General features: G+C 42.1%; 1 protein-coding gene and 1 long non-coding RNA gene across 4 annotated transcripts in view; one reads left to right on the top strand and one right to left on the bottom strand.

Moving 5' to 3' along the window:
- nrsn1 (neurensin 1) overlaps nt 1-25,000 on the top strand; it is a 134,984-nt gene that overhangs the window by 101,293 nt on the left and 8,691 nt on the right. The gene's annotated exons all lie outside the window — the stretch shown is intronic.
- LOC118294261 lies at nt 16,866-18,158 on the bottom strand. The gene is made up of 2 exons (XR_004788008.2): nt 17,535-18,158; nt 16,866-17,435 (listed from the first exon to the last, which is right to left on the bottom strand). It is a non-coding gene; the product is annotated as an uncharacterized LOC118294261 (long non-coding RNA).

The raw sequence follows: 25,000 nt of genomic DNA, 5'->3' as shown, positions 1-25,000 counted from the left end.
TAATATGCCGTCTAGATCATTTTGGCCAAATTATCGTATTAATTAGATTCTTTCAATCACAAATTGTTCAAAGCCCGCACAGATGAGGACAGATGGAGTCTGCTGGCAAATTTGAGCAAGTTGCAAGGGGTTTTTTTCTTTAGCTGCAAGTGGAGCCGTTCATATATTCAGTCTGTCTTCCACTAGCCTTTTCCATACCATCTAAGAAATATGGCACAGAATGAAAAATCCCCTTTGTCACATCCCATTTAAAGACATTGTCAAAAATTATTGCTGCAGCCACAGTCATAACGGCAGCGGCGCTATAGGGTGCTTAGCCCGCTCTGGCCCCTTAGCCTGCTCTTTACAATGAGCCACTTATGTAGAAAAGGGACGCTGGCATGTTAAATTACTTCATCTATAATTGCCTGCATTTACTTGTCCTTAGAGGGCCAAACATAAGAAAATTCTCCCAGGCCCAATAAATGCTGCCGCTGACCGTATTTCTGATTAGGGGCTGGGGGCGGAGGGAAGGATTTGACGCTCATTTTTCACAAACAATTTTTCCATTTTTCTTCACAGCCAGACAGTTGGCATTAGATTAGGGCAGGCCTAACAGAGGCAGGGCCGCTAGCAAATTGTGCGGCTTGAAGGGCAAATGCCCCTCTGAATTTATCAACTTATGGCTCCAGTGAGCTGCGAGGGATGGTGATGACCTTAAGATACCCTCCTAAGGATGCCTTTTACCATCACTCCATGCTACACACAGAGGCTCTTTACAGGGCCATAGGCTACTAAGTCTGAATGAGCACAGTGGGTTGGTTTGAAGTTTCATTTCTAATAAATCTGTAAGCAAATTGGCTGTACATTGCTACATCGCCGTAGTTGTTTTCTCGTGTGCTCCCTCGCGGTTGTACTAGCAAAATGTACGGAGTAGTATGCATCATTTTCCCATAATTCTTTTACCGTTTCAAACACTTTTGATGCACAGGACCACAGGTGTTTTAAACTGAAGTGATATTTATTTATTTATTCATGTATATATACATTTATGTTTTTTAATTGTGGAAAAAGAAGAAGAAATACACTGCGGTTGTACATGTCACCATGCAGTTCAGTCACGACTACAAGTTAGTATTCTCTTTATGGGCCTACTCATACACTCGGATTAAGTTGCCATGCAGAGTATGACGAAGACCAGCATCTGTGCACACAGCGTGCAGACAGTCGCGCGTGTGCTATCACGTGTGAAGCGGGAGTACGTTTTGCCAAAAACACCATCACTCACTTTCCATGACGACTCCATACAAAGATCTGTTGTTCCACGGTTGTAACTCAACTGGACGGAGAGATCGAGTGGAAAAAAAGAAACCTATTTCAAAGCCGTTCCAAAGTATACTGTCTTGCGCTGCTGCCTTTACTGTAAGAACTTATTGTATGGTCGAACGAAACGCAGGTCAATGGGTATGTGTGTGCTTTTTTAAACATCTAGTGAATTATACATCAGGCCACAAACCGGACGCACACGCGCACACGCACGCGGAGGATTTGTTGGAGTAAGCGAGGAAAAATGTTTCCTGTAATGTCTGCGCAGGTTGACCTAAATGCATGTGATTGCTTAACATACTGGCAAGTGACATACTTCGCTTCATACTTGCACAGCAAGGGAAATTCATCGGGTCTTTCTGATCGTGTCATTGGTGGCCAAAAGTTTCTTTATTTTGTACTAAACTTAAACATGTAGTTAATATTTTGTATCTTGTCATTGAGTTTGCTCGGTGGCTTGTCGCATTCAGAGCAAATTTCCCCTGCATGTCCACAAGGCAACACCAAAAGACCGCTAATAGCATTATGGCAATAATACATGGATTACCGTGGGCATATTACATGGATATGATTTAATGCTCTTACGGAGTCATCTATTCTCACTGTAATCATCGCGTAATCTAGATAATCAAAACTACCGTTAGTAGTTTAGAGTAAAAAGGTCACCCTTACTAAAGCCTATTCAATGAAAAATGAGGTGTTTCAATATATGCTAATGTCCCAAACAGCAGCGGCCGGCCCCCAATGTGAGGCCCTGACCATGACACACTTCATCATATGATCTTTACACGGTCATATTTCACCCATTAAAAGAGGTTGTAGAGCGAAGGCTGACTATTTCTTTTTCTTTTCACAGGCAGGGTTAAATCTGATTAAAGCTATGGTGATAATTAGGCTGACACTGAATAATATTCTATACGGCATGAAAGCAATCAACATCTGTACAGACAATGTAAAGCGATAGGAGGGGAGCGAGTGGCATCATGTAAATGAAGAAACGGATTCAAATGTTTTACTTTAATATAACATTCATCAGTTGTTTTATAATAAAACTGTAAGCCCATAATGGCTGCGGGGCTTGTGGAGATACTAGATGATTACTGAGTAAGACTGTGTAAGAGTCAAACGTGTGTTTTTGGTGTGTTTTTTCCCACGTGTTTATTCTATCTTTCCCATGGCTCTGTTTCTTAAAGGAGTACTGACTTAAATCATGAAGGAGGGCCTCAATCAAAACAGGAAAGGGACTGCCTCAACTAGCAGTCAACCAAGCTGTAATAACCACTTCTTTCTGTTATTTTTACTGCTGATACTCTCAGCTCTCATAGTTTTTTCTCAAAGGAGTGCATTGACTCAAATTTATACAAGCTGGTGTGACATTGTGGAATTAGGTTGTCACTTTTTTTTTTTTAACCAAACATATTTTTAAAGAACTTTTTTAAGAGTTGATTTTCTAGAGAAGAACGGTGATCGTGAAAACTACTAATGTAAGACATGCAACGAGAGCTTTAATAACAATGAACATTATGTTTTGGTTAAAAATGAAATGGTGATAAGGTCTTAAACACAATCTGATGTTTTCAAATGTTTTCCTTAATATTAAAAGATAGATAGAAATAGATTAAAAAGATATTAGTAAAGGGTAGCCTTGGATTATGTATTATACTCAAACTTTATAGGCTGATGTCTCATTGCATAACTTACATATAGTAGTCAACAACATCTTAAGGTTATGAAAATGAACTTGCTTGTTTTCATTCTGATTATAATAATATAATATAAGGTGTGATCAGGTTGATCCATGAGATATTTTGTTGCCTATGGAAGGTCGTACCTTTTTTTCTGCATTTGATGAATTGAAATCTGTTACACATTTAAAAGTGCAAAATGCAGCCATGCATTGTAGGACTTTTTATGGGACATAGAGACTAATGGAGTTGGAATCAAACACATTTTGAACAAAATCACTGGAATGCCAACTTTCAATATAGTTTGCATGATGCCTCAAAAATTGAAATAGCTTCATTAAAGAGGGTTCTTTAGGATTAAAGTGGGGTCTTTATGATTTCATGGCACAGCATTTGTCTTAAAGCCACACACATCCATCAGCTCAGGAACCCTGAAATGCTCTGCAGGCGACCTGGGATATATTATCTCTGCCCTGGGGTTTCCTTTAGTCTAGAAAGGCTTGAAACACTTTCACAGAGTATGTCAGAGAGAGATGAAATGCTTGATCAGATGCTTCAGCTGCTTTCTTGCAGTGAGAATGGGCTGTAAATTTAAGTCCTCCTGGATATCTGAGCACCACTTAAGATATCCTAACCCCAGACACCCTGCATTTTGACCACTTGCATATTGATCTGCTTATTTATACCCTGAATCATTACCCAGAGTTTAGTTCGTTAGAGGTTGGAACATAAAGCAGATCAAATTTGGCTTCAGGCTGCCACAAGAGAACTGTTGTCCTATTGATCCCATACTCTGTATTACTCGCAGGCAGACGACCGAAGGGTACCTCAAGTCATGTTATTCCCAGATAGGATAACACTCACACACTTCTACAAAGAACTCGTGAATAGCCTTCAACGTGGAGGCAATGACTGACACAGCATTGATGGTCCCTGCATGTCGATGCCCGCCATTGTATACTCTCAAGATCAAAACTGATGAAAAATGAGGGCAAGAGGCAGTTGATCTATAATCAGAGCATAACTGAACCAGGACATTCCCAAAGTCCTCATCCTGTTCAATCACTAACATGCGCATAACCATTGGCAGTGTCCAACATCCAACAATAATTAGCTGTACTTGACCTGAGGGCTGAGTAGGAGCCCAGAGGGCCAACTCCTTCATTTTATACTTCACTCTCTCTGTATGTTAAGCTTGCTGATATGTGCACATCAACAAGCTGATCAAATTTTAGTGTAAGGTGGTGACACTAACAAAGTCTAATTAACTATTTTAGAGCCACATATAGTCAAACTGGACAATCATGCCTCAGACAGAGGAGGGATAACAAGGCCTACTGAGGTACAGTAGGATGTTCTTGTCCATCCATCACCTCCGAAGAATATTTCCGTCTTTCTCGATGGCAATGTGAGCACTGAAAGCTAACTGTAGAATTACTATTCAGAGTCCACAGGTGGAGTGTTAATAGGCCCCCCGCAACACGCATTAGCATCGAGGTGACCTTCTCACGCTGGACGAACTCCAACACTGAGAGCTCAGCTGGGGCTTTCCGAGTATCCTCGCCACCTGCTCGTTGCCTTTCACCCTGGACAACTCCAGAAAAAAGGATGCGAGTCCAACTTTTAACTGAAAGCCAGAGGTGAAGCTCAACAACAGTTGGTTACATCGATGTTACTCAACTATAGTCTTCAAACCGCTGATGATGAGCTTTGATGATCTGAATGAAGAGTGTGAGCATGCAAACAGAAAAAAAAAAATGGGAGAGACGGGCAATACATGTGCAGAGAAATATTTATTGAACCACATGAACCGTCACTGCCGTTGGTGTGTATTCTAAAGTTATTTGCAAAAAATAGTCACCATGGAAGTCCTAATAAAGTATACATACATGTTAAGGCTGCCAGTTGCAGTGTCAACCCCACATCACAGATGTGTAATAATGACACGTCTGGTCCAATCTTTGTCCTTACATGTATTAAATCACATAAAAGGTACCTTGATCCAATAAAGAAAAACTCTAGTTCTCTATATTGCATATATGGTCATATATGATCTAGTAGAAATCAATGCAATTACTACAATCAACAAAATCGGGTTATTGCCGTGGACCTCTGGGAAATGAGCGAGCCAAACATATGAGTTCAAACTACACGAGTGCCTTTGCTTTTGCTGTTCAAGCTGTTATGGCTGCATTAAATTATGAACTCTCTTTCATAAACACAGGTATTGCAGAGCTACGGCTGATTCAATTCACTACACATAAAAACCTGGGACAGGGGCCCCGTAATCAATGGATAATTTCCACGTTACATGTCCTGTGGACGTCTGCGGTGTGAAATGCAATCAAAAGTGTCAAAACCTGTAAAGTTCCTCTCACACTGTGTGTATGTGTGAGCGTGTGTGCACAGAGGGCCTCTATGTGTGTGCACCTTATCTTGCCATTCAATATCCCCCCTATCGCTCCCCTGCTCTTTGAACAACAAATGGAACTAACCACTGTAGTGTGAATCCAATTTTCAACACCCAGTCGGTGTCATTGTGTGCCTCATGTCAATCTTTTCTACTTTGCACATTTCACTTAACTCATTATGATTAAAACATTACTTTCACCTATAGTGATCACATTTAAATATCAGGGAGCAAAGCTTTTCATTAGTGTTAGAGATCTGAAAATGAACAATAAAGAAAGCCATAAAGAAAGAAAGAATCACCACCTCAGAACACTACAGAACCAGCGTAACCAGGCGCTGCACTGTCACTGACGATAAATGTGACTCACTGAAACTGAGGAGGGATGGTCTCTGGTGCATTGAGCAGCCTTCTGTCCCTCATCCTCATGCGGGTGTCATGTGGGTCATTGATGTTACGGAAAAACTGATGAAGTTGATGCTGAATCAGGAAAAATGGAGACCATGGATGTCTTCCGCAGAAGTATTTATTACAAGAGGAGCCAAAAATATATTGAGGCGATTTTCTCCTTCGATACACGGATCAACTAGTGGTCAGTGCATTTGCGTCCAAAAGCCTGCCTGTTCCAGTCTTAGTGGTGTATTTAACCCTCTCGGGATCACGTGTCGTCATCTCACAGACAGATGGCTCCTTGTGTATCGCCATGGAAACCCTGTGTCCATGCTTGAATATAATCTACGACACAGGGCATCCTGACCCAGCAACGGAGCTGAAGTGGAAACATTCAGCAGGACAGAAAATTCCACAAGAGTTACAAAGTGCATCTTAACCGCTCTACTCTCTTAAGACTTGGGAATAAGAGAAATTATTAAATTTCTCCCCCCCTTTTTTTTTTTTTTGGTGCTTGCTAATGGCATTACATCTCTTTGTTATGCCTCGCTGGTGCAGACAGCAGTCCCTCAGTAATTAAGTACAAATGCTAGAGAGAGAAAGTGAAAGAGGCAGGCTCAGCTGGTTCCCTGAACATGAAAACAGGTCTAATTAACAGCGTTGACTTCACACATGAGATTGACTCAAAGGGGAGTGAATTGCAGCAATTACTCATACAGCAGAAACTTGCCTATTTATTCCTTTAAGCCCTGAGCAAATTTTACACGACGCACAGTTGAAATTGCTTGAGATTTGTCTCAGGTAGAGTCATATTTACATTTAAAATTTGTGATATTTCCACACTCGCCACACAGGACGAACCTTGGAATGACTTGCTCCCTGAGCAGAATGGGAGTGTCGCCTTTTTAAAAAGAAATGTGTTCATACAAGTCATTTTATGAATGGTCATATAGAGAAAAAACACTCCATAATCCACATTCTCATTAGTCCCTCGTGCAAACCACGTGTACCTACTGTATGAGGACAAAGGAACACATCCATTTATCCTAAAATGTAGGCCAATCGACCCCCCCCGCCCCACACACACACACCTTATTTTTTGATTTTGTGTAAAGTTGTTCCAATTTCACAATGGGGACTTTACCTGGTGTTTGGATAGTGCTTTGTCATCAGGTTTGTCTGACAAGAGATGGAAAAAAAAACCCTCCATAATTCTTCTCCTGCCTCCTTTCTTTTCACAGTGAGGTGTGATAAATGACTAGTCAGCGTCCCAGCAGAAAAAAAATAAAAAATAACTTTGCTGCCTTTGCTGTCTGTCCAAGCCTCCTGCCTCTACCGCTGCCAGTGTTTTCAATTTTTCTTTGCTTTTTTTTCTTCTTCTTTTAACTTGCTGTCTCCGTCAGACACTCCCCACCTCAAAACACACACACACACACACACACACACACACACACACACACCCTTTCCCCACCCATCTTCACCCTATCTCTCTTTTCGGTCTGTACCAATCTTCTCCCTCATACCTTCCCTTTCCCTCGCTCTCTCTCTCCATCATCCAAGCCCCCGACCCCCCCCCCGACAGAATGAGAGAAGCCAACATTATTCTAGCAGAGGAGCAGGTGAGGGTTAAAAGGCGACCACGGCCTAGTCTTCCAGGAATTAAAGGGAAAGAGCTTGGGGAAGCAGGGGATAAAGACGGGGCCTGTTTAAAATTCTGACACCTCTTCGCTATAAAGTAGGATTTCTGAGCCACTTGGGGCACAGGGAGGAGAAAAAAGAGACTTAAGCAGATGCAGAGGGTAAATGCAGGGCTTTGTTATTTCTGACAAGCCCACAGAATGGAAATGTCATTAACTGACTGTAAATATTCAAACTCCATCTCTCTCGCTCTCGCCCTCTGATGGAAGTTTTTACACTGTTGTTTTGTCTTTAGGCGTGTGCACAGATAATCCACGTCATGCATGGGGAAGAAATTCTCTGAGACTTATATCAATAATTCAGGCATATAGGTAGAAAAAGAAAAGGGAAGCCGTGCGTGAGTCTCCCCACGTAGAATTATTCATTTCCATGTATTTTGTAAGTGAGAGCCTTTTAGAATTAGAAAACCTTGAAATGGGAATAAATGGGCATACTATAGATGGTGAAGTTTATGAAAATGGTGGATTTTGTCTGTGTAGGCAGCTGTATTAGATTATGCTTAAACTATTTCTTAGGAATTTGGTTTCATTTCTGTAGCACACTTTGACTTTTCTGAAGTTTAGTGTGGCCTTTGACTTAACATATTTCACTGTAAACTATATGGGCACCTATTATATAACTGTAGCGCACTCAAATAGATTTAGAAGGATTTGAATTGAGGACCTTCCTGTACAATCTTTATAAAGAAATGTATGTTTTGTTGACCTTGTATGCTGTACTGGGAAATGTGATAGAAAAACTACAAGTAGGCAAGGGGGGAATAAAGATGGCAGGGAAGACAGACAGTCTCATAGAGTCAAAGAAGTAAGACTCACAAGACCAAGTCCAGGACAAGAGAGATTTAGAGTAGGTGACTGTACAGACACAAACTAGGCACAAAAGACAAACCCAAGCAGATGACAACATTTCCAGCCAACATCTTCAAGGACAAATGGAATAGTGCTGGCAGCCACAGAGCACCTCGGGGCAGCCAGCAGAATCACTCTCTACCACCAACAACATATATTTGTCATTTAGCCCTTGGCAATTTTGTCCCCGCGAGACATTTGGAATGCCTCATCAAATGATGCCGATGTTCCCTTTCGCTGGTTTTGTGTTGTGTGCCCAAAAGCTGCAAGGCACATTCATCTTTGGAATAACCCAATCCCTTTTCTTTCTCTCTCCCTCGTGGCTATGTTGAGAGGCTTGCTGATGTGGGTTGTTTGTCCTCTCATGCCGAACACACAGAGTAAGTATATTTGAGTTGATGTTGCCGCGGCGTGCTCCACACTATTGCAGCAGATTGGAGTTACAACCAATGACGCTTTCTAATGTTTTTTAGACATGATTCACGGCATGGTGAGAGTGTCCGTCGGTCGGTCAGGTCGCTGCTTTGGTCCGCGCTGAAATGTCCTCAAAAAGTACAAGGTGGACTGCCAGGAAATTTTGTTGAGACATTACTGTAATTGCCACCAGAAGTTGAATACACTACCACCCAATTAGCTTGGCATGTGCAGGTTTAGCAGAGTCACAAGTCATTAACTTGACTGTAGACTCTTGTTAGGATTTCACAGACCTTTGCCACCACAGACATGGACTTTATTACTGTATCAAGCAGATTATGGAGAACTAATAACATGGTGAATCGCCAATAAATGCTGTGGGGGGGTAGACACAAAGGTCGAAGATCCTACCCCTTATAGATGTACAAGATATCCACAATAAATAATTAAGTTAATCAACACGGATCAGAAGTTACCCCGGGATAATGGTTCCACTTTCAAAAACACAAATTGTTGCAATGGCTTAAGTGACCTTAAATCTGACAAACAAAAGGTTAAAATAATTATGTATGTCTGGCAGACAGACACACAGTTCGAATGGAATAGTCCTGCTCATTATCTGTCCATTTAAAGTCAGAGAAATCCATTCTACACACTGCAGTTCTGTGCAGACAGCTCGTTATGAAGAATGGAAAAGGTACTGAACATCAATAGCATGCATGACTTCTTTTATGAGCCTTGCACACAGTTAAATTGGTGACATTTGGCCTTTAATGGGCTGGCTGGAAACTCAAATAATCCTCTAACTACTGAATGAGGACTTCTAATGAACACCCAACCAACTAAGAGAGCTGGTGGCCAGTACTCACTGAGCTGAGAAACCAGGAGAGGCAATTATCAAGGTTCCCAAACAGCGCTGGTCGAGCATTGCTGCCCAGAGCAGTGTTTTTAACCTTGGTTTCAGAATGCTGGTTTTACTGCAGCTGCCCCCGCAGCAGTTTTCATTATTACACAATCACCAACACACCATTTTTGGGACATACTCTCCTAAATCTGATCGTCCAAAGCAGCTGTAAATCAGAAGTGAAAATGAAACACTCTACTTTCCAGCAGAGTGTCTTTATCCAAAGTTCACATGCAAGCAGTTTTAAGTCTTTAATCACAGCCTAAGAAACCAAACTTTCAGATCAGCTCCTTCGTGTTGATCTCAAAGGGCCACACATGCAGCGCCAACTCACTAACCCACCCAGCTGTAAACTTGCTGAGGGGAAACATACACTGTACTAGCAAATGTTTAATACTTCAGCATCACTTTTCATGCCTTCATTTTTCGCAGAGGGCCTGTGCTATTGATCCACGTGCGACGTGATTGGACGTTTTCGATTAATGACCCTAAGTATTCCTCTGAGGTCCATTCCCTGAAATGCCACTAGATTACTTTCCACCTTCCACCAGAGCTTTATCATCAGTGTGAGTGATGCAGGGGGCAGGAGGACCGGACAAAAATGACAGCCCCTGAGTCACAAGAGAGCTGTGCAAGTGTTAGGGGTAAGGTGATTTTTGTAATGAGCAGAGTCTCCATCTTTCTCTGTCATTTATTTATTCACCCATTCTCCCTCTTCCCCGTCTCCCTGTCCCGCATCCTCACTCCCTGGCTTTTCTCACCCCCTCCCTTTGCTCTAGCTCAAGTCCTCAATTATTTTCAGACTGCCAGGCAAGGCAATGTGGGGGCGCAAGGGACCATTTGGACTTAGTACATTAAAGAATTCATGATTTGAAACACCACAGCCCACCCTGACGACTCTATGGTATGACTTTTCAGTGCCTGAAGCTCCTTCCTTCTTTCCTTCTCTTTCCACCAGACTGGCTTTCATTCCCCCTGACGACTGACATTGATCTATCCTTGAGTCTTTTAGCTCCAGGACTCCCATACCTTAAACTTCTGACTCCTGACCATTAAAAGAAACAGAGCAGCCGATATTTATGAATCTGTCCGTAATGATTTCCTTGTCCGTTTCTCGTGTCGCCATCTGTAAATTGGCCTGTTGGTATCAGGCCCATATAGCGACAGACATGACAGCAGACTGCTGAAAAAGAGATGAAATGTCTCAGCGTAACACATGATATCAATCTATAAAGAAAGTGGGGTTGATGTTAAAGAGAAACAGGGACAAGGACACGACACCCAGTAGTGAGTGTGTGTGTGTGTGTGTGTGTGTGTGTGTGTGTGTGTGTGCCTTTGAATAGAGTCTAGTGTAGTTGCACTAGGTTTAAAAAAATATACGCTATTAATTGTGAAAGAAGGTTAATGTTTTTTTACCCATTCAAATTATGCCTGTTGGTGTCAAGTCACCAGTTTATTTAAACAGCCCAAAGACATTAATGTTGTCTGTTGTGTTGTTTATGTTGCCAAAGAAAAGCAGAGAAAAGGAACATTTGCCAAAAACACAACAACAAAAAACCCCAGCATTGATATGATGAATTCAGTGCAATTAAATGTATTGATGTTGCTCTAGGGTCATTAACAAAACACAGAATAAACACAGAATCATCATCAAATGTTGCTGGATAAGGTATATGGTTTCTCCAGGCTACTGATGTGCAATTATCAACAAAATGATGGTTTACCGTTGCCTTCACAAGAAAAGACACCTTGGGCACAAGCGTTATTAATAAACAGTAAGTGCAACCTGAGAGGCGGGGATATTACATTCTGCCCAGCGAGCACCTGTTTGCACTTCGGTGGGAGAACGGAGACGCTGCAGACATCTTCTGTGACTACTCTACTTGCAGCGACTTCATTCATAAATTCCCATCAGCCACATGTGTATGAGTAAAAAAAAAGAAGAAAAAAAGAACCGGAATGATGAGTAATACACTGGAGCAAGAAAAACAGAAAATTACTGATGCATCCCTGCTGTGCAATTTCTTCTTTTTTGAATTCCATTTTCAATTGTAGGCCTTAATGTTCACCAAGTAATTAAGTTACGCACAAAAAAAAAAAATTAAATTCAACATCACCATCCACAATGAAGTATTACGTTTTCTGTGATTGGTTAATCACTTTGACAATTCGGAGGCAACGCTATAAATGCCAGAACAGTAAAAAGTCATTCAACCCCCTACCTTTTCATTCAAGCCTAATCTTGAAGGTTTTCCTTTTTTTGTGGGGGGGGGGGGGGGAAATCTTGCCTTTCAATAACTACACTATCAGTCATGGTGTTTGCAATATAATGGGAACATACTGCCATCTTCTGGTCTCAATGGCTACTGTGGTTTTCTTGGAATGGAAATTGGCTCGCTGTCGGAGACATCTGGTTGCAGACACATAATGTTGCTGAATCCCTGGAGCCTCAGTCTTTCCTCTCGCGCCTCTCCTGTCCAACCTGGTGTTTCTCTTTACTTGTGTTCGTCTGAGACAGCGCGATACAGACAGAGCAGGGAGAGGATCTGAGAGAGAGAGAGAGAGAGAGAGAGAGAGTAAGACCATCCCTGCGGCTCCCTTCTAGTCGAGAAACCGAAGGTGTTAACACGTGTTTCCAGGTAACATTGTTCGTAGCTTGGCTCGCGACGCCCAACTTCAAACAAGCCGTGCTCACTGCGGGCGGCGTGCTACTCTCAGTGTGAGTTCCCTAATGGCCTTAATGGAGAGCAAGACCATTTATTATTACTGGTGGGTGAGGTATGTATACAGCTACAATTAAGGAGAAAAACATCCTGGTCCTTGTAAAGGGCAGTAATGTGACTCTGGGAGTGATAGATGCTGGGGGAATGAGTCTCCCAGGCCAGTGTGAGTATCTTATTATCTGAGGCACGTGGGGGGTCTGTCATTGAGGTACATTACGGAAGAGAGAAGGAGACGGAGAGGAAGACGTGCAGGACAAATAGAAATATATGGTATCTTGAAAGTGGAAAGGAGGAGGAGGAGGAGGAGGAGGGATAAGAAAAGAGGCAAGGGATATTAGGAGAGAGAGAAGATAAGACAGAGGTTTTTATAGGTAAGTGAAGGTACGAGAGGTGGAGCTACACTTATTTTAATCACATTTATCCGTTATTAAAGATAATTGCAAATTGACTTAAAGCACAATTCCACCACAAGGTGCCCTTAACGCAGAGTCTCCGTTCACTCCACTCCACTGGGAATTACATCACTGGTGGAATTATCGTAGATCATCTAAGATTGCCAGCAAACGACCAACCCCTTGTTGCCATGGAAGCACCCATGTTTATACTGTACGCGTGCATGTGACAGTGAATATGAGTATTTTAAGCATTTGCGTGAAATAAGTCAGTGTATATTTGCGCCACTATGCACCTGTCCAACGGAATCATTACGTTTCTAGTCATCATCATTTTTTCACCGTGTTGGCGCACAGGTGTTACTGTGTACAGTTTTTGTTGTTGTAATCACGTTTGCATGTTTTGCATATTTTGTTCTGCTGCCATCCAGCAAAATTATTGCACCATTGCAAGAGCCACGGCCATTAATATGCCTTGGAAAGACATTCTTATATACATTTACAGAACATGCCTGTGCACCCTTCTTAATAAGTAACTATCTATTTGAATTACTGTGTATAGTGCAGCGTTCACAATCACTAGGTGACCCCTGGGACTTTGTCAGACAGTACGGGTGGTCAGTAGCAAGCAAATCTCAATTACAATGACAGGTGACAGTGAAATAAATACATTATCATTATGCCTGTGTCTATGTATGTGTTTGTGCGGGTGCCGTTATACGCCATGTGTCCCCTTTTGGGATGAACAGCCATTTGCATGAATTCACTCTGTGGGGCAGCAAATGCCAATTAGCTACCTAATGGCACCATTAGGTTCTGACAAATGGAAATGCTAACTTACTCCAAAATAGAGATTCATAGGTTTCGGTGCAGTTGCTTTCTTAACCATCTCATGATTATGTATGGCTGTGACATTTTGAACTGCAATTGATTCAGACGGGACATTCATGTCCATGTCAGGTCAGGTTGTACAAGAGGTGAAATTGTGGGATGTAATGTGGTCTGATTTCATTACCATCGGTGATTGGTAATGTCCGGCCGTAAGACAGGACAAAGTCTGCCTCAAATCATACAATAAGGGGAAGGTTAACCCTACTCTAGCTCAGGCTCCAAAATACAGATATTTTATTAAGCTATGATGGAGTAATCCAATTTGTCTAAATTCCAGATGACACACAAACTTGCGATTTATAAAGATATGGGCACATTCATTCACAGAATCAACGGTGGGAAATGGTGAGGTTTTTACCAAAACAACGATGACTCATTGCTCCACATTGTACTAAAGAAGGGCCTAATGAATGTGCCGGTGAGAACTAAGACCAAAGCATATCATTTAGATTTTTGTTTTCTTTGGTGCCGTGTCACAGGACAGGGGATGAATGCATGATGGGGTTGATAGTTATCATTGTAAAAAATGTGTATTCATTTGTTTATTTCATGTCAAACAGTTCTATTTCTATTCATTTGGAGATCATTGAAATACAAGTTGTATACAGAATAAGCCACATTGCTTCACTTTAAAAAAAAAAGAAGGCGGATTTTAATCTCAGAAAAGCAATTTCTATTTTAAACATGCAGAGAAATGAGGGGAGTAAGGGGTATCCCATTAAACCATGCTGATATGCCGGGTAGGCACCATGCAACGCTTTTTTTTTTTTTTTTGCATCTCATCCTTATCTGGATAAGCCAAACTTCCAAAAATGGAAATAAAATGTCATGGTTCTCCATCTTGTGTGTATACCCGTGACATTTCTTGAGCGTGGGGTATAAACATTGTTTATCGCATGTACCTGTGTGTGGTGTGCGTGTGTGTGTGCGTGTGTGTGTGTGTGTGTCTGTGTGTATGCGTTTCCTAAAAATTAATCCCATGTGTTCATTGTACGTGTTCTTTGTTGCGCACAAGCTTTTGTGATTGTCCTGCGTGTGTCTGTGTTTACAGGTGGATTCACAGGTAAATTTACTTTTTTGGTAGATGTCCTTGATTAACTGTGTCAGTGGTGTGCATTGAGAGACGGATCAGTTGAATGCACAAACACATAATCCTCCAACCTCATGGTGGATGCAATATGATAAAAAAAAATATAGATATATATTTTTTCATACTAATATGCCCTCATCGATATTATCAGCTGCCAAAAGCAGGGAGGGAGCGCTCGTGAAGAAGGAAAAAAGACAGAGGAGCAGAAAGGCACAAAGAGAGACGGAGAGAAAGACAGACACTAAGACAATTAGTCATAACCATTGAGTTCTACAGAAAGAAGGAATGACAAAAGACAGTCAGACAGCAGGAGCAAAAGATAGAGGCAGATGGGGGAAATTAAGTCAAAGTGAAGTTACCATCGTGTGCTTCTTTATCTCCCTCAGAAATGCTAATCCAGCGAGCCTCTGCTGATATGAGTTTAACAGCCTGTCTGGCGTGCGCGCGCGCATGTGTGTGTGTATGTGCGTTTGTGTGTGTGTGTGTGTGAGCTTGAGAGTGAGAACAGTTGTCCTTTTTTATCATGCTTCCAGTTACACATAGCCCCACCTAGCCAGTACCGAGCGACACAGTTATAATCTCATTGCAAAGGAATTGTGAATATAAATTTCCTTTTCCAAAGGCACTTGGCAAAATGTGACCGTGCATGTGTGTTAAGGCAAAGGGTAAAAAAACATCGGCACGGTGCGTGTGTGTGGGCACGGAACGCGTGCTTGTGCAGACAAGTAGGTATAAGAGAGTGGAAGTGTTTTCAGTTCATAGAGGGAATGATTAATGTTTGCCTGTGAATATGCGACAGGGGCACGGGGAGTATCAGAGCTGCGAAAAAGTGTCTTCTATGTAAGTGACATAATCGCATATTTAGATTTCGAATCTAGTGTGACTTGTTTTGAGTATGAATTGGATTATCTAGTGATGCATATGCAAAACTGTTGGACTCAATTGAAGTAAATGTCACTTGCCTTGTCATAATTTGGCGATTTCATCTTGACATATTTTGGGGTTGTGCAAGGAGTGCGTTTGTTACACGACCTATTTGCAAGAATTTCAATTAATTATTTTCATTTCCTGTTTTATTTTGAAACATTAAACTCTGTGATTGTTTCTCCTCTTGTGTTCTGCTGGTTCCAAGCCCAATGGCTTACCGCTGCTGTTTTCCACTAGTTGCACTTATTGAATACTTAGTTGTTCCCCCCATAGACTGTGTATAAAAGTGGACATAGACGTCTGGAATGTGAAGCTAATGCGAATGTGCCTAAGACCTGAATTGTCTATGGTGACCAGCAGAGGGCGACTCCACATGTTGCGGAAAAACGAGCGGTCTCTTTCGAAGTCTATGAGAAAATGACTCTACGTCTCACTTGGTTTTTAACGCAGGTAAACATTGTCAAAATTAGAGGATTATCACATTTGTTACAAATCATCCTCGAGGGAGAATGAATGTCACTAGACAGCTTATCTAGCCGTTGGCGCTAGAGGGAAGATCACATTAAGATTTGTCCTCTGGCGGCCACGAATGTCTGTAATAAAATGTGCGGCAATCCAGTAGATGAGTGGATATTTGAGTGTGTACCTAAAGTGGGGGACACGATCTTCCATAGCTACAGACATGAAATGGCTCTCTACCATATTTTTGTTTTTAAGAAACTATCTGAATATCACTCACTGCATCGGCAGCCAAATTTGCTTGTTACAAGCAAAGCTTCGCAAAAATGTTTTCACTAAGACAAAGCTGGAGCTGGACGGCAAAGGTAATTGACTATATATATATATATATAAATATATATATATATATATATATATATATATATATATATATTCATGTCATCAAGGCAAATGTCTTGCTTCATCAACACTATCACATTTAGATTATATCGTTCCATATAAATGAATTACTATGTGGCTCTTGATAATGTTATTTGACACAGTGGACACATCCAATTTGCTATGTTTATATTCTGTGAAGCAATAATGCGAGCACATCTGAGGGTAATGCACATTTGGCTTAATCTGGCTTAAAGCTTATAATGCTGAATTAGTCATTTCCTCATGACATAATGACGTAATGTGACTGCATTGTTTTCAGCTCATTTGAAGAAAGTGTCCACAGCAGAATAAAAGCATAATTGGTCGTTTATTGCAATGGCCCATTCATATGTAAAGGAACCATAGAGCAAACCTCTTTTACCTTGCCTCTGCCTTTTGAATGCGACATCTACAGTAAAGGCTACAGTGTCATCTATACTCCACATAAAGTTCCAAATGACATTAAAAATCATGCTTTTGTTAAAGCCTAACTTACTAGTTAATCAAAAACTGTTTTTTTTTTGGCTTTAGAGAAAAGGCAAGTGTCTCATAGAGTTTATCTTTGGAGCACATGTGCTTTCAGCAGATTTACAATCTGTTAAATGATGCTAGAGTGTCCAAAATAGACATGATTCATCTTCTGGGGGACATGAATATGCATGGTTAATTATATGACGGTGTGAAGATCCTCACAGCTCCTTTGGTGCACATCTCAAACTCATTGTCTCATCTGAGGGGAAGGGAAAACGTCCTGACATCCCTTTCTGAAGTCGGTGCGGTGATCAGCAACCCGATCTCTGCTGAAATGTAACACAGTCCCTGGGAGATGATGGCCTCCTGGTGTCCACCAGTAGCAGTGACGTCTGCATATTTCTGCCCCTTGGTAATGACACGTACCCAAAAACACAACTGCGGTGGACAACCTGGAATAATTACGAAATTAATAATTTTCTTGTCTGTCTGCTTGCATTTACTCACCCACGTCACCATCCCCTCTTCCTATTTCTGCCAGTCTTTTTGGGCAACAGCAGTTTGTCCGGGTTGGTAGAAGGAGCCACCTGCCGAAACCCAAACTGCAAACTTGATATCTGTATTTTTGAACGTGCCTCATACAGCTATTACAAACCTCTCTTACACGTGGTCTGAATGTCATAAAAAAAAAACATGTTTATCCGTCAAATGTTGAGCAAAGTTCCTTAGCAAATTTGCGTGAAAGAGTTCTATAGATATCAGAGCTTGGAGATGGCTGTGAGTGTATCCCCCATCCGCGTGGCCAATCAATTGGACATGCGTCTCGCTATCGCTGAGACCTGACCCAGTAACACATTTAGATTATAAACGTACTAGTGCTCTCCGTGTAAGGACATGTCAAGGCGGAGAAGAGCCGTCGGTGCTGCCGTGTTCACTTGTGTGTGCGCTGCGACCGCTCAGCCGCGGCCACATTGGCAAAGTGTGATTCAAATGGAGCTCGTTTTCATCTTCAGCGGCACGCGTTCGTGTGACTTTTGGCACGCCACGGTGAGGTGTATCCAACCGCTGCTCTCCCCGGAAAGACTGCAGACATAATTTGACAACGCATGAATCCATGTGGCGGTACATGCCCACACGCTGTGAAATCCATGATACATCCACAAGCACAGACATGCACCCAGACCCATGGTCAGTGACATGCGCATGCGCACACACACACACACACACACACACACACACTCAGAGATTTCAGAACCCTTTTCTGGTAAAAATGACTATTTCAGGCCTCGATGGCTAAAGTGAATAAAGCTCCATTAACTCCATCTCTCTCTCCTTCCCTCTGCACTTCTCTCCATTTTTCTTTTACCTTCTCTGTTTATTTCCTTTCTTGGCTCGTTCTTTCTTCCACTCGCCCTCACTCCCTCTTTCCTCCCTTGGCCCCCACCTTCCATCCATCTAACTCTCCTTCTCAGACCTCTCTCTAATATCTCCCCTGCAGCCATTTGCAGGTTCCTACAGGGAGGGAAGCAATCTTAGATTTATTTTACCTCCAATTTCCAATTTGAGAGACCCCCGCTGCTGGAGGCGAATCTTCAGCGGGCCTGATGTGAGTTGTCCTGTTAAATTAAAGTCTGTAAAAAATGGCAAAAATATTGCAATGGCTCCCGATGTTTCGGGCAACAAGAGCAGAACACCATTTGTGTTCAGCACACAGTAGTAGTATGCATCACTTACCACCGTGGTTTTCGAGGGCTCTGAGACTCCAAGGCCCATTACTGTCGGTTCCCAGAAAAGTGCCCAGAGCTGAAAAGTCATGAAAAACCTTGAATTGGATGTAACTGAACGGCTCTTGTGAGACAAGTAAAGCCCTTTAACATGCCTGTTTAAGGGGTTTACATTAGGACTGTAAGATTTAATGTCCGCTCTTTGTGTTTAGTGCCTTTTGTTGCATAATGTGTTTGAGAAATATACTGAAATATATCTTCAGTCACTGCCAAAAACTGATTTTCAACAGTTACAGTGGGAAGCATTCACTGCACAATGACATCTCTGTTGATCTTTGGGTAACTGCTAATCTGACCCCCTGCAAAATGAAACCCCATATATTCCCAAAATCCCCTTTGATACTCCATTATCACTGAAAGCAATACAGTGGCCTTGTGGTCTCCATGTGTCCGTTCTCAAATCCTCGTACAAAAGAGCCTCACGCACACTGTTTCTTTATCTTTTTTTTTTTTGTTCTTCTCTTGATCCCACAGAAAAAAACAAACTGTCTCTCCCGCTCTGAAAAACACTCTCCCCTCTTTCCACTCTCCCCCATTCACACACTGTACTCATGCATTCACGCTCACACAGCACACGGTCCTCGATTCCCAGCATAAAGCCCGGAGACAGGTGTTGGATTAGCTTTCTGGAAGAAAAGAGCTCAGCTCCTTTGATGGAAGTTGAGCTGGCCTGGAGAGCGCAGGGAGGCAGGTGCACCACAAGACGGGGAGAGCCGCATTCATTTGAATGTGCCTGTGTGTGTGTGTGTGTGTGTGTGTGTTAGAGAGGATGCAGCCCAGTCATTCCATTTATTGAGAGGAAAAGAGGGGGCTTTTGGCGGCGCTGGCTCCTGTAATTGGAGAGCTTGGCACGGGCACAAGTGAAGCGTGGTTGGCTGTTGCCACGTGGTGACAGTTGCGCGCCAGCCGGCCCGTGCACAAACACACATCCATGGGTACAGACGCACAAAGACACACCCGGGCAGACATTAGAACTTTTGAGTGCCTTCCACACTGACTGACTGATACTCTGATTCACCTCGGAAATAATTAAACTAAACTGTGATCCTCAGCCTCATCAATAATATATAAATAATATATAAATTCAGTGGATAATTCAACAGTACAATACTTACACTACAGAGCTACATACTATACACACACACACAAGCTTCCAGTCTGTAACCACGGTAACAGAGAGTGCAAAGGGGGGCCTCTTCCAGATGCTTTTGTTATTAAGGACATCCCCTGGAGACTGTCTGCCATATCACCATGGGACTCTCTCTCTCTCTCGCTCTCAAACACACACACACACACACACACACACACACACACACACACACACACACACACAGAGAGAGAGAGAGAGGGAGCGAGAGGCAGGCACCTCTAATCCTCCAATTTGAGGCTTTTTCATTTAAATGGACAATTACTGAGACACGGGGAGAAGGAGAAAGGGAGAGTAGGGAGAGGGGGCCGAGGAGAGGAATGACCTGAATGGCAGATGGAAGTATACAGATTACAAAAAAAGAGCAGCGCTGTAGAAGGAGAGGTGGATGTTCAAAATCCAGCTGGACGCGACCTCATCCCATACACAGTGAGGGGCAGGTGCAAGGTGGCGTGTAGCAGCTCAGATACAAGATAAGTTCAACAACCTAGGTTCAACGTGTACGCACCCTATACGGGAACTTCATACAGTGTCTATATGTGGACACAAGCTGAGGCTATTTTACACGGTAGGGGCTACATTTCCCATGGGGAAAGCGAAAGAAGCTTAGATGCAAACTGCAAAGTGAAAGTTACGACCAAGAAATCTTGAGAAAATACCGCCTTTTTTCTTTTTTTTTACAGATTCCATTGTAGTTTATTGGCACATTGACAGATCCCCAGATTCTGACCTTACCAATAGACCCAACTCCTTTAGAAACAGAATCTGCTTCTGTTTATTATCTTAAAACAATATACTTCTGATCACCTAAATAACTTGAAACGATAGGAATGGTAAGAGGTGTGTGTGTGTGTGTGTGTGTGTGTGTGTGTGTGTGTGTGTGTGTGTGTGTGTGTGTGTGTGTGTGTGTGTGTGTGTGTGTGTGTGTGTGTGTGTGTGTGTGTGTGTGTGAGAGAGTTAGAGAGAGAGAGAGAGAGAGCGTCTGTGGGGTGTGATCCAGATTGATTAATTGCTGCTAAGTGTGTCTCTGGTAAGTGATGTTGTGCCTGGAGAGCAGAGCAGAGACTATTACAGCTCAGACCCATACATCAAGCCCCATAGACCAGTGACTGATGACCACTCAACACAAATGTTTGAAATCGTACAATTAAAAATATGGGGGTAGCAGAGGATCACTGATGAACACAGCAGGCTGTAGCACACTGTGTATGTGTGTGTGTGTGTGTGTGTGTGTATGTGTGTGTGTGTGTGTGTGTGTCTGTGTGTGTGTGTCTGTGTGTGTGTGCGTGCGTGCGTTCGTGGAACAGCCTGTAGGTATAGAATATAATGTACAGTAGAAATGTTTGCTTTCCACCAGGCTTCCTTGTGTTGGAAATTAAAAGACAAAAAAAAAGGGGGGGGGGGGTACTTAGTGCGGCCTAACACTTTTGCAAATAACTTTAACTTCAATACTTCATATATGCTATTTTCCTAACTTAGTAACTTAACCATGCCCTAATTTTTTTATTTAAAAAAAAATCAATTTTAATATATAACTGGACCTAGACAATTCAATAACAAAAAAGGTGTAAGTTTAATTTGTATAGGAAATCCAAGCTTCTAACGTTGTTATCCTTTCATAATGAAGAAAAATAATCAAAAATTACATTTACCCGACATAGCCCTGCTCCTTTCTTGGAATATTTATGTGACTGATCTGTTTAGGAATCCTTAGCTGTGGCTTTACCATCCAAACCTGATTTTCTGTTTCCACCCCTGGAGCTTCCCAGTGTGTTAATAAATGATTGCAGGAAACATAAGCGATGTGTTCTCATAACTAGATTTGCTGAAGACCAAGTAAAACAGATAGCCTTTGGCCACAGTCTTATTATATGGATATCATTAGTGTTGGGGGAGCACGTGTTAGGATTACAATGACATTTGCATAACATGTAACACAAAGGAGAACTGGACTCCCCTCATTTGCTGAGAGTCCCCAGAATCATTGAGAAATCAGAGCTCCGGTCCCAGATTTTCCAAATATCACTGGAAAAGAGTCAAATAATATCAGTGCCATGTCAGTGCCCTTTGATATAATGTCGCCGTTACCCTAAAACAGGGCATATTACAAGATTAAGATGAATTCAAACCAATTATTTTTTTTGTCAAAGTTGACCTCTCATGTGACTTTTTTTCAAATTACACAATACGGCTTCTATCTGTACCTCTATTCTTTGAGACTGTGTAAATGTTTGATACAGTTTAATGCCTGCGCAGCGATAACTTTGACAGCTTTGTCCCACAAAGACTGATTGCTTCCTTCGAAGCCCCTTCCAGTCAGTGGTTTATGAAATACAGCGTGGCCCAAGTGGAAAGTCCGAGCTTCCAGCTCTGGTATGGCGGGATGACAGAGGAATCAATAAGATGAAGAATCGACAGAAACACCAAGGCTAAGGTTCCTGAGATGGATGGATCTGCTGTCCCTCCCTCTCATCTATCATACAGTACAACAGCTTGGGGGGGCGGGCAAAAGCAAGACGGACAAAATCATGTCTAGAAGTATAACATTTCCAGAACACTGTGTAACTTGAGATATATATATATATATATATCTAATAGCCTAGTTATTTGAAACAAAAAAGAAATGGAATACATTTCAAAAAGTGTTTACTTTTAGGACAAAAGCTCCAGCTACTATCTGATTTAATTTTGTCAAAAATCATTTGAAAAGTTGAGTTTTGGACGTTATTTTTACACCATGCTCTTTTTTTTTTCAATGAACGGTTAACAGTACAGACAGTAGCACAGGTCAAAATGCATCTACTGCACTCAAATGGTGATGGGACTGAACAAAGTCCATATACCCAGCATGTATTTACTGTTGTTGCAGAACCCACTGTGTCCAGTAGATGTCAGCATTGTAAGCAGGAAGTGAGTTGTGAATCCTGGCCCTCGCTGTTCACAGCGATGCGCTGTGCTGAGCAGCTTGAATGTTTCATCGGGTTCATGTAATCCAGTGCCAACCCGATACTGTGCCTGTTTGTCCATTATTAGAGATCAGATAAACATGACGAGATAGTTTTTCGGAGAACTGGAGGAAAAATTGTACAAATGTTACAAAGCCCATCTGAATATTTATATTCTCCATGACACACATATCCCACTCAGTGGTTACAGACACAAACACAAATGCACATATACAGTGTGTAAGAGTGGCATGCCATTAGTATTAATGCTCTATTGTTTCTTTGCTCTATGACTAATAATCCCTCCCCGGTCCCACCCCCCACCCCCCATCTCTCTCATTCTCTCTAATGAGCAGTGGTCTGTTATCAGTCATTACAGGAAGCCTGATTATCCGACTGGCATTCTGCACACGCTCGCATGGAACTTCCTGAAGGTGACCTTTACACGTTGCCATGGTAACCCCGTCTCTCTGCTCAGAGATGCTCTGCTCGCACACAGAGCGAGAGAGGAACAGAGAGACACAGAGAGAGATAACAGAACGTTTTCTTCCAAACAAAAGTGCATTAGTATGCTGCAATGTGATAGCACATTCACACAAATCATTCTGTGATGCGGAACTACAGATTATTTTGTTAAACCAATGATAAATAGACGTGAACTTGCCTATTATTATACATAGGGCAGCCACCAGCCTCCATTTCTTATACTTAATTGCATCTAATTCATCTTAAAATCGTGTTTGTAAAGGTCCATTAGCTCCTCTGGCCTGAAGGCAGTTCTCACAAACACACTCACTACTACTATTTGAGGTGATTTAAACACATGTCCCCTTCATCCGTTTGAGGAGTTGTGCTTCCTCTGAGTTCTTTATAGCTTATATTGAAAAGTAGGATGGCAGGTGCAAAGAAATGTATATCTTAATATGTGGAATAGGCAACAAATAAACGCAGACAGCTATGAGTTTAGTTTTTGTGGAGTATGTGATACCAATGTGTATGCAACTGTTAGTTTTCTGTAGGTTATGAGAGGTTTTCTTTGTTTGTCATCAAAGTATTCAACCATTTGACAAACAACACACTAGAACTTCAAATGCTCTTGACACAAATAGGCTTATTCTGATTTAATACCAGAACAAAATGGACAAGACGGAATTACATTTAAAAAAAACACCATGTCATGTTTATCAGCCAAAACGAATGTACAGTTAATTTGCTTATTGTTATTTTCAAGATCATGTGGATCTAGTAGCTATGACAACAATACATCAGGCCAAAGGCAAGGGATACACCGTGGCACCACAGTCCTTTAACATTTCATCATATGTATGTGGTTCAAATATGTAAGGTGAGACACATGGTCAGCGCACATTCACACACTCATTGGTCTAACCTTATTATAGCAGACGGGTCCTGGCTTATTATAAGTCATGGAAATGTCAAAGCTGTCATACATTGTACAGTAACATACATACTTACATTGGATGGGATTTTCCACATACACCTATAGTGCTCAGAAAACCCCCCCAAAACATCATTGTAGATTTGTACAGCCATCTCTAGTATACACAAAAATGTAGTCAGTAACACTGCGTATAACATAAAACGTGACATAGATATACATCATCTTCATAAAATCAAGTGGTTAATAAACAGCTTTACAGAGCAACGCATGCTGCCTAACATGTCCCCATGCAGGTTAAATGAAATGCTCATTTGAAGCACAACACAGCGGATCCTGTCCTTCGAGACTGTACCACCGTCTCACCTTAGACATTGTCATGGCGACAGCTGCTCCTGCCCTCTCGTCGTCTTTTCCTTCCTGCCTCGGGCTCCGCAGACTAACCTGTTCCAGACGTGTCTGTCAACACAGACCTGCTCTTTCACACCTGCCCACCGACTGGCAGCGTTGAGTTTCTCGCCGGCACACACCTTCTGACCGAGTCACCCGCCGTCATTCTCAAGTCTCCGTACGTGAAGAGGCCGGTGAGCTTCTGCCACACTCCCCTCGTCGTGGTCAGTGGTTCAGTCCATTTCTGCTCTGCCTGCCTGTGTTTGCTCTCTTAATATCGCTCGCGTGGTTTGACTGCTCTTCATCTG

Source organism: Scophthalmus maximus, chromosome 1, assembly GCF_022379125.1.
Source record: "Scophthalmus maximus strain ysfricsl-2021 chromosome 1, ASM2237912v1, whole genome shotgun sequence".
In the NCBI taxonomy this organism is placed as follows: domain Eukaryota; kingdom Metazoa; phylum Chordata; class Actinopteri; order Pleuronectiformes; family Scophthalmidae; genus Scophthalmus; species Scophthalmus maximus.
Note: the sequence above shows the minus strand (reverse complement) of the source record. Positions and strands in the feature narration are given on the sequence as shown.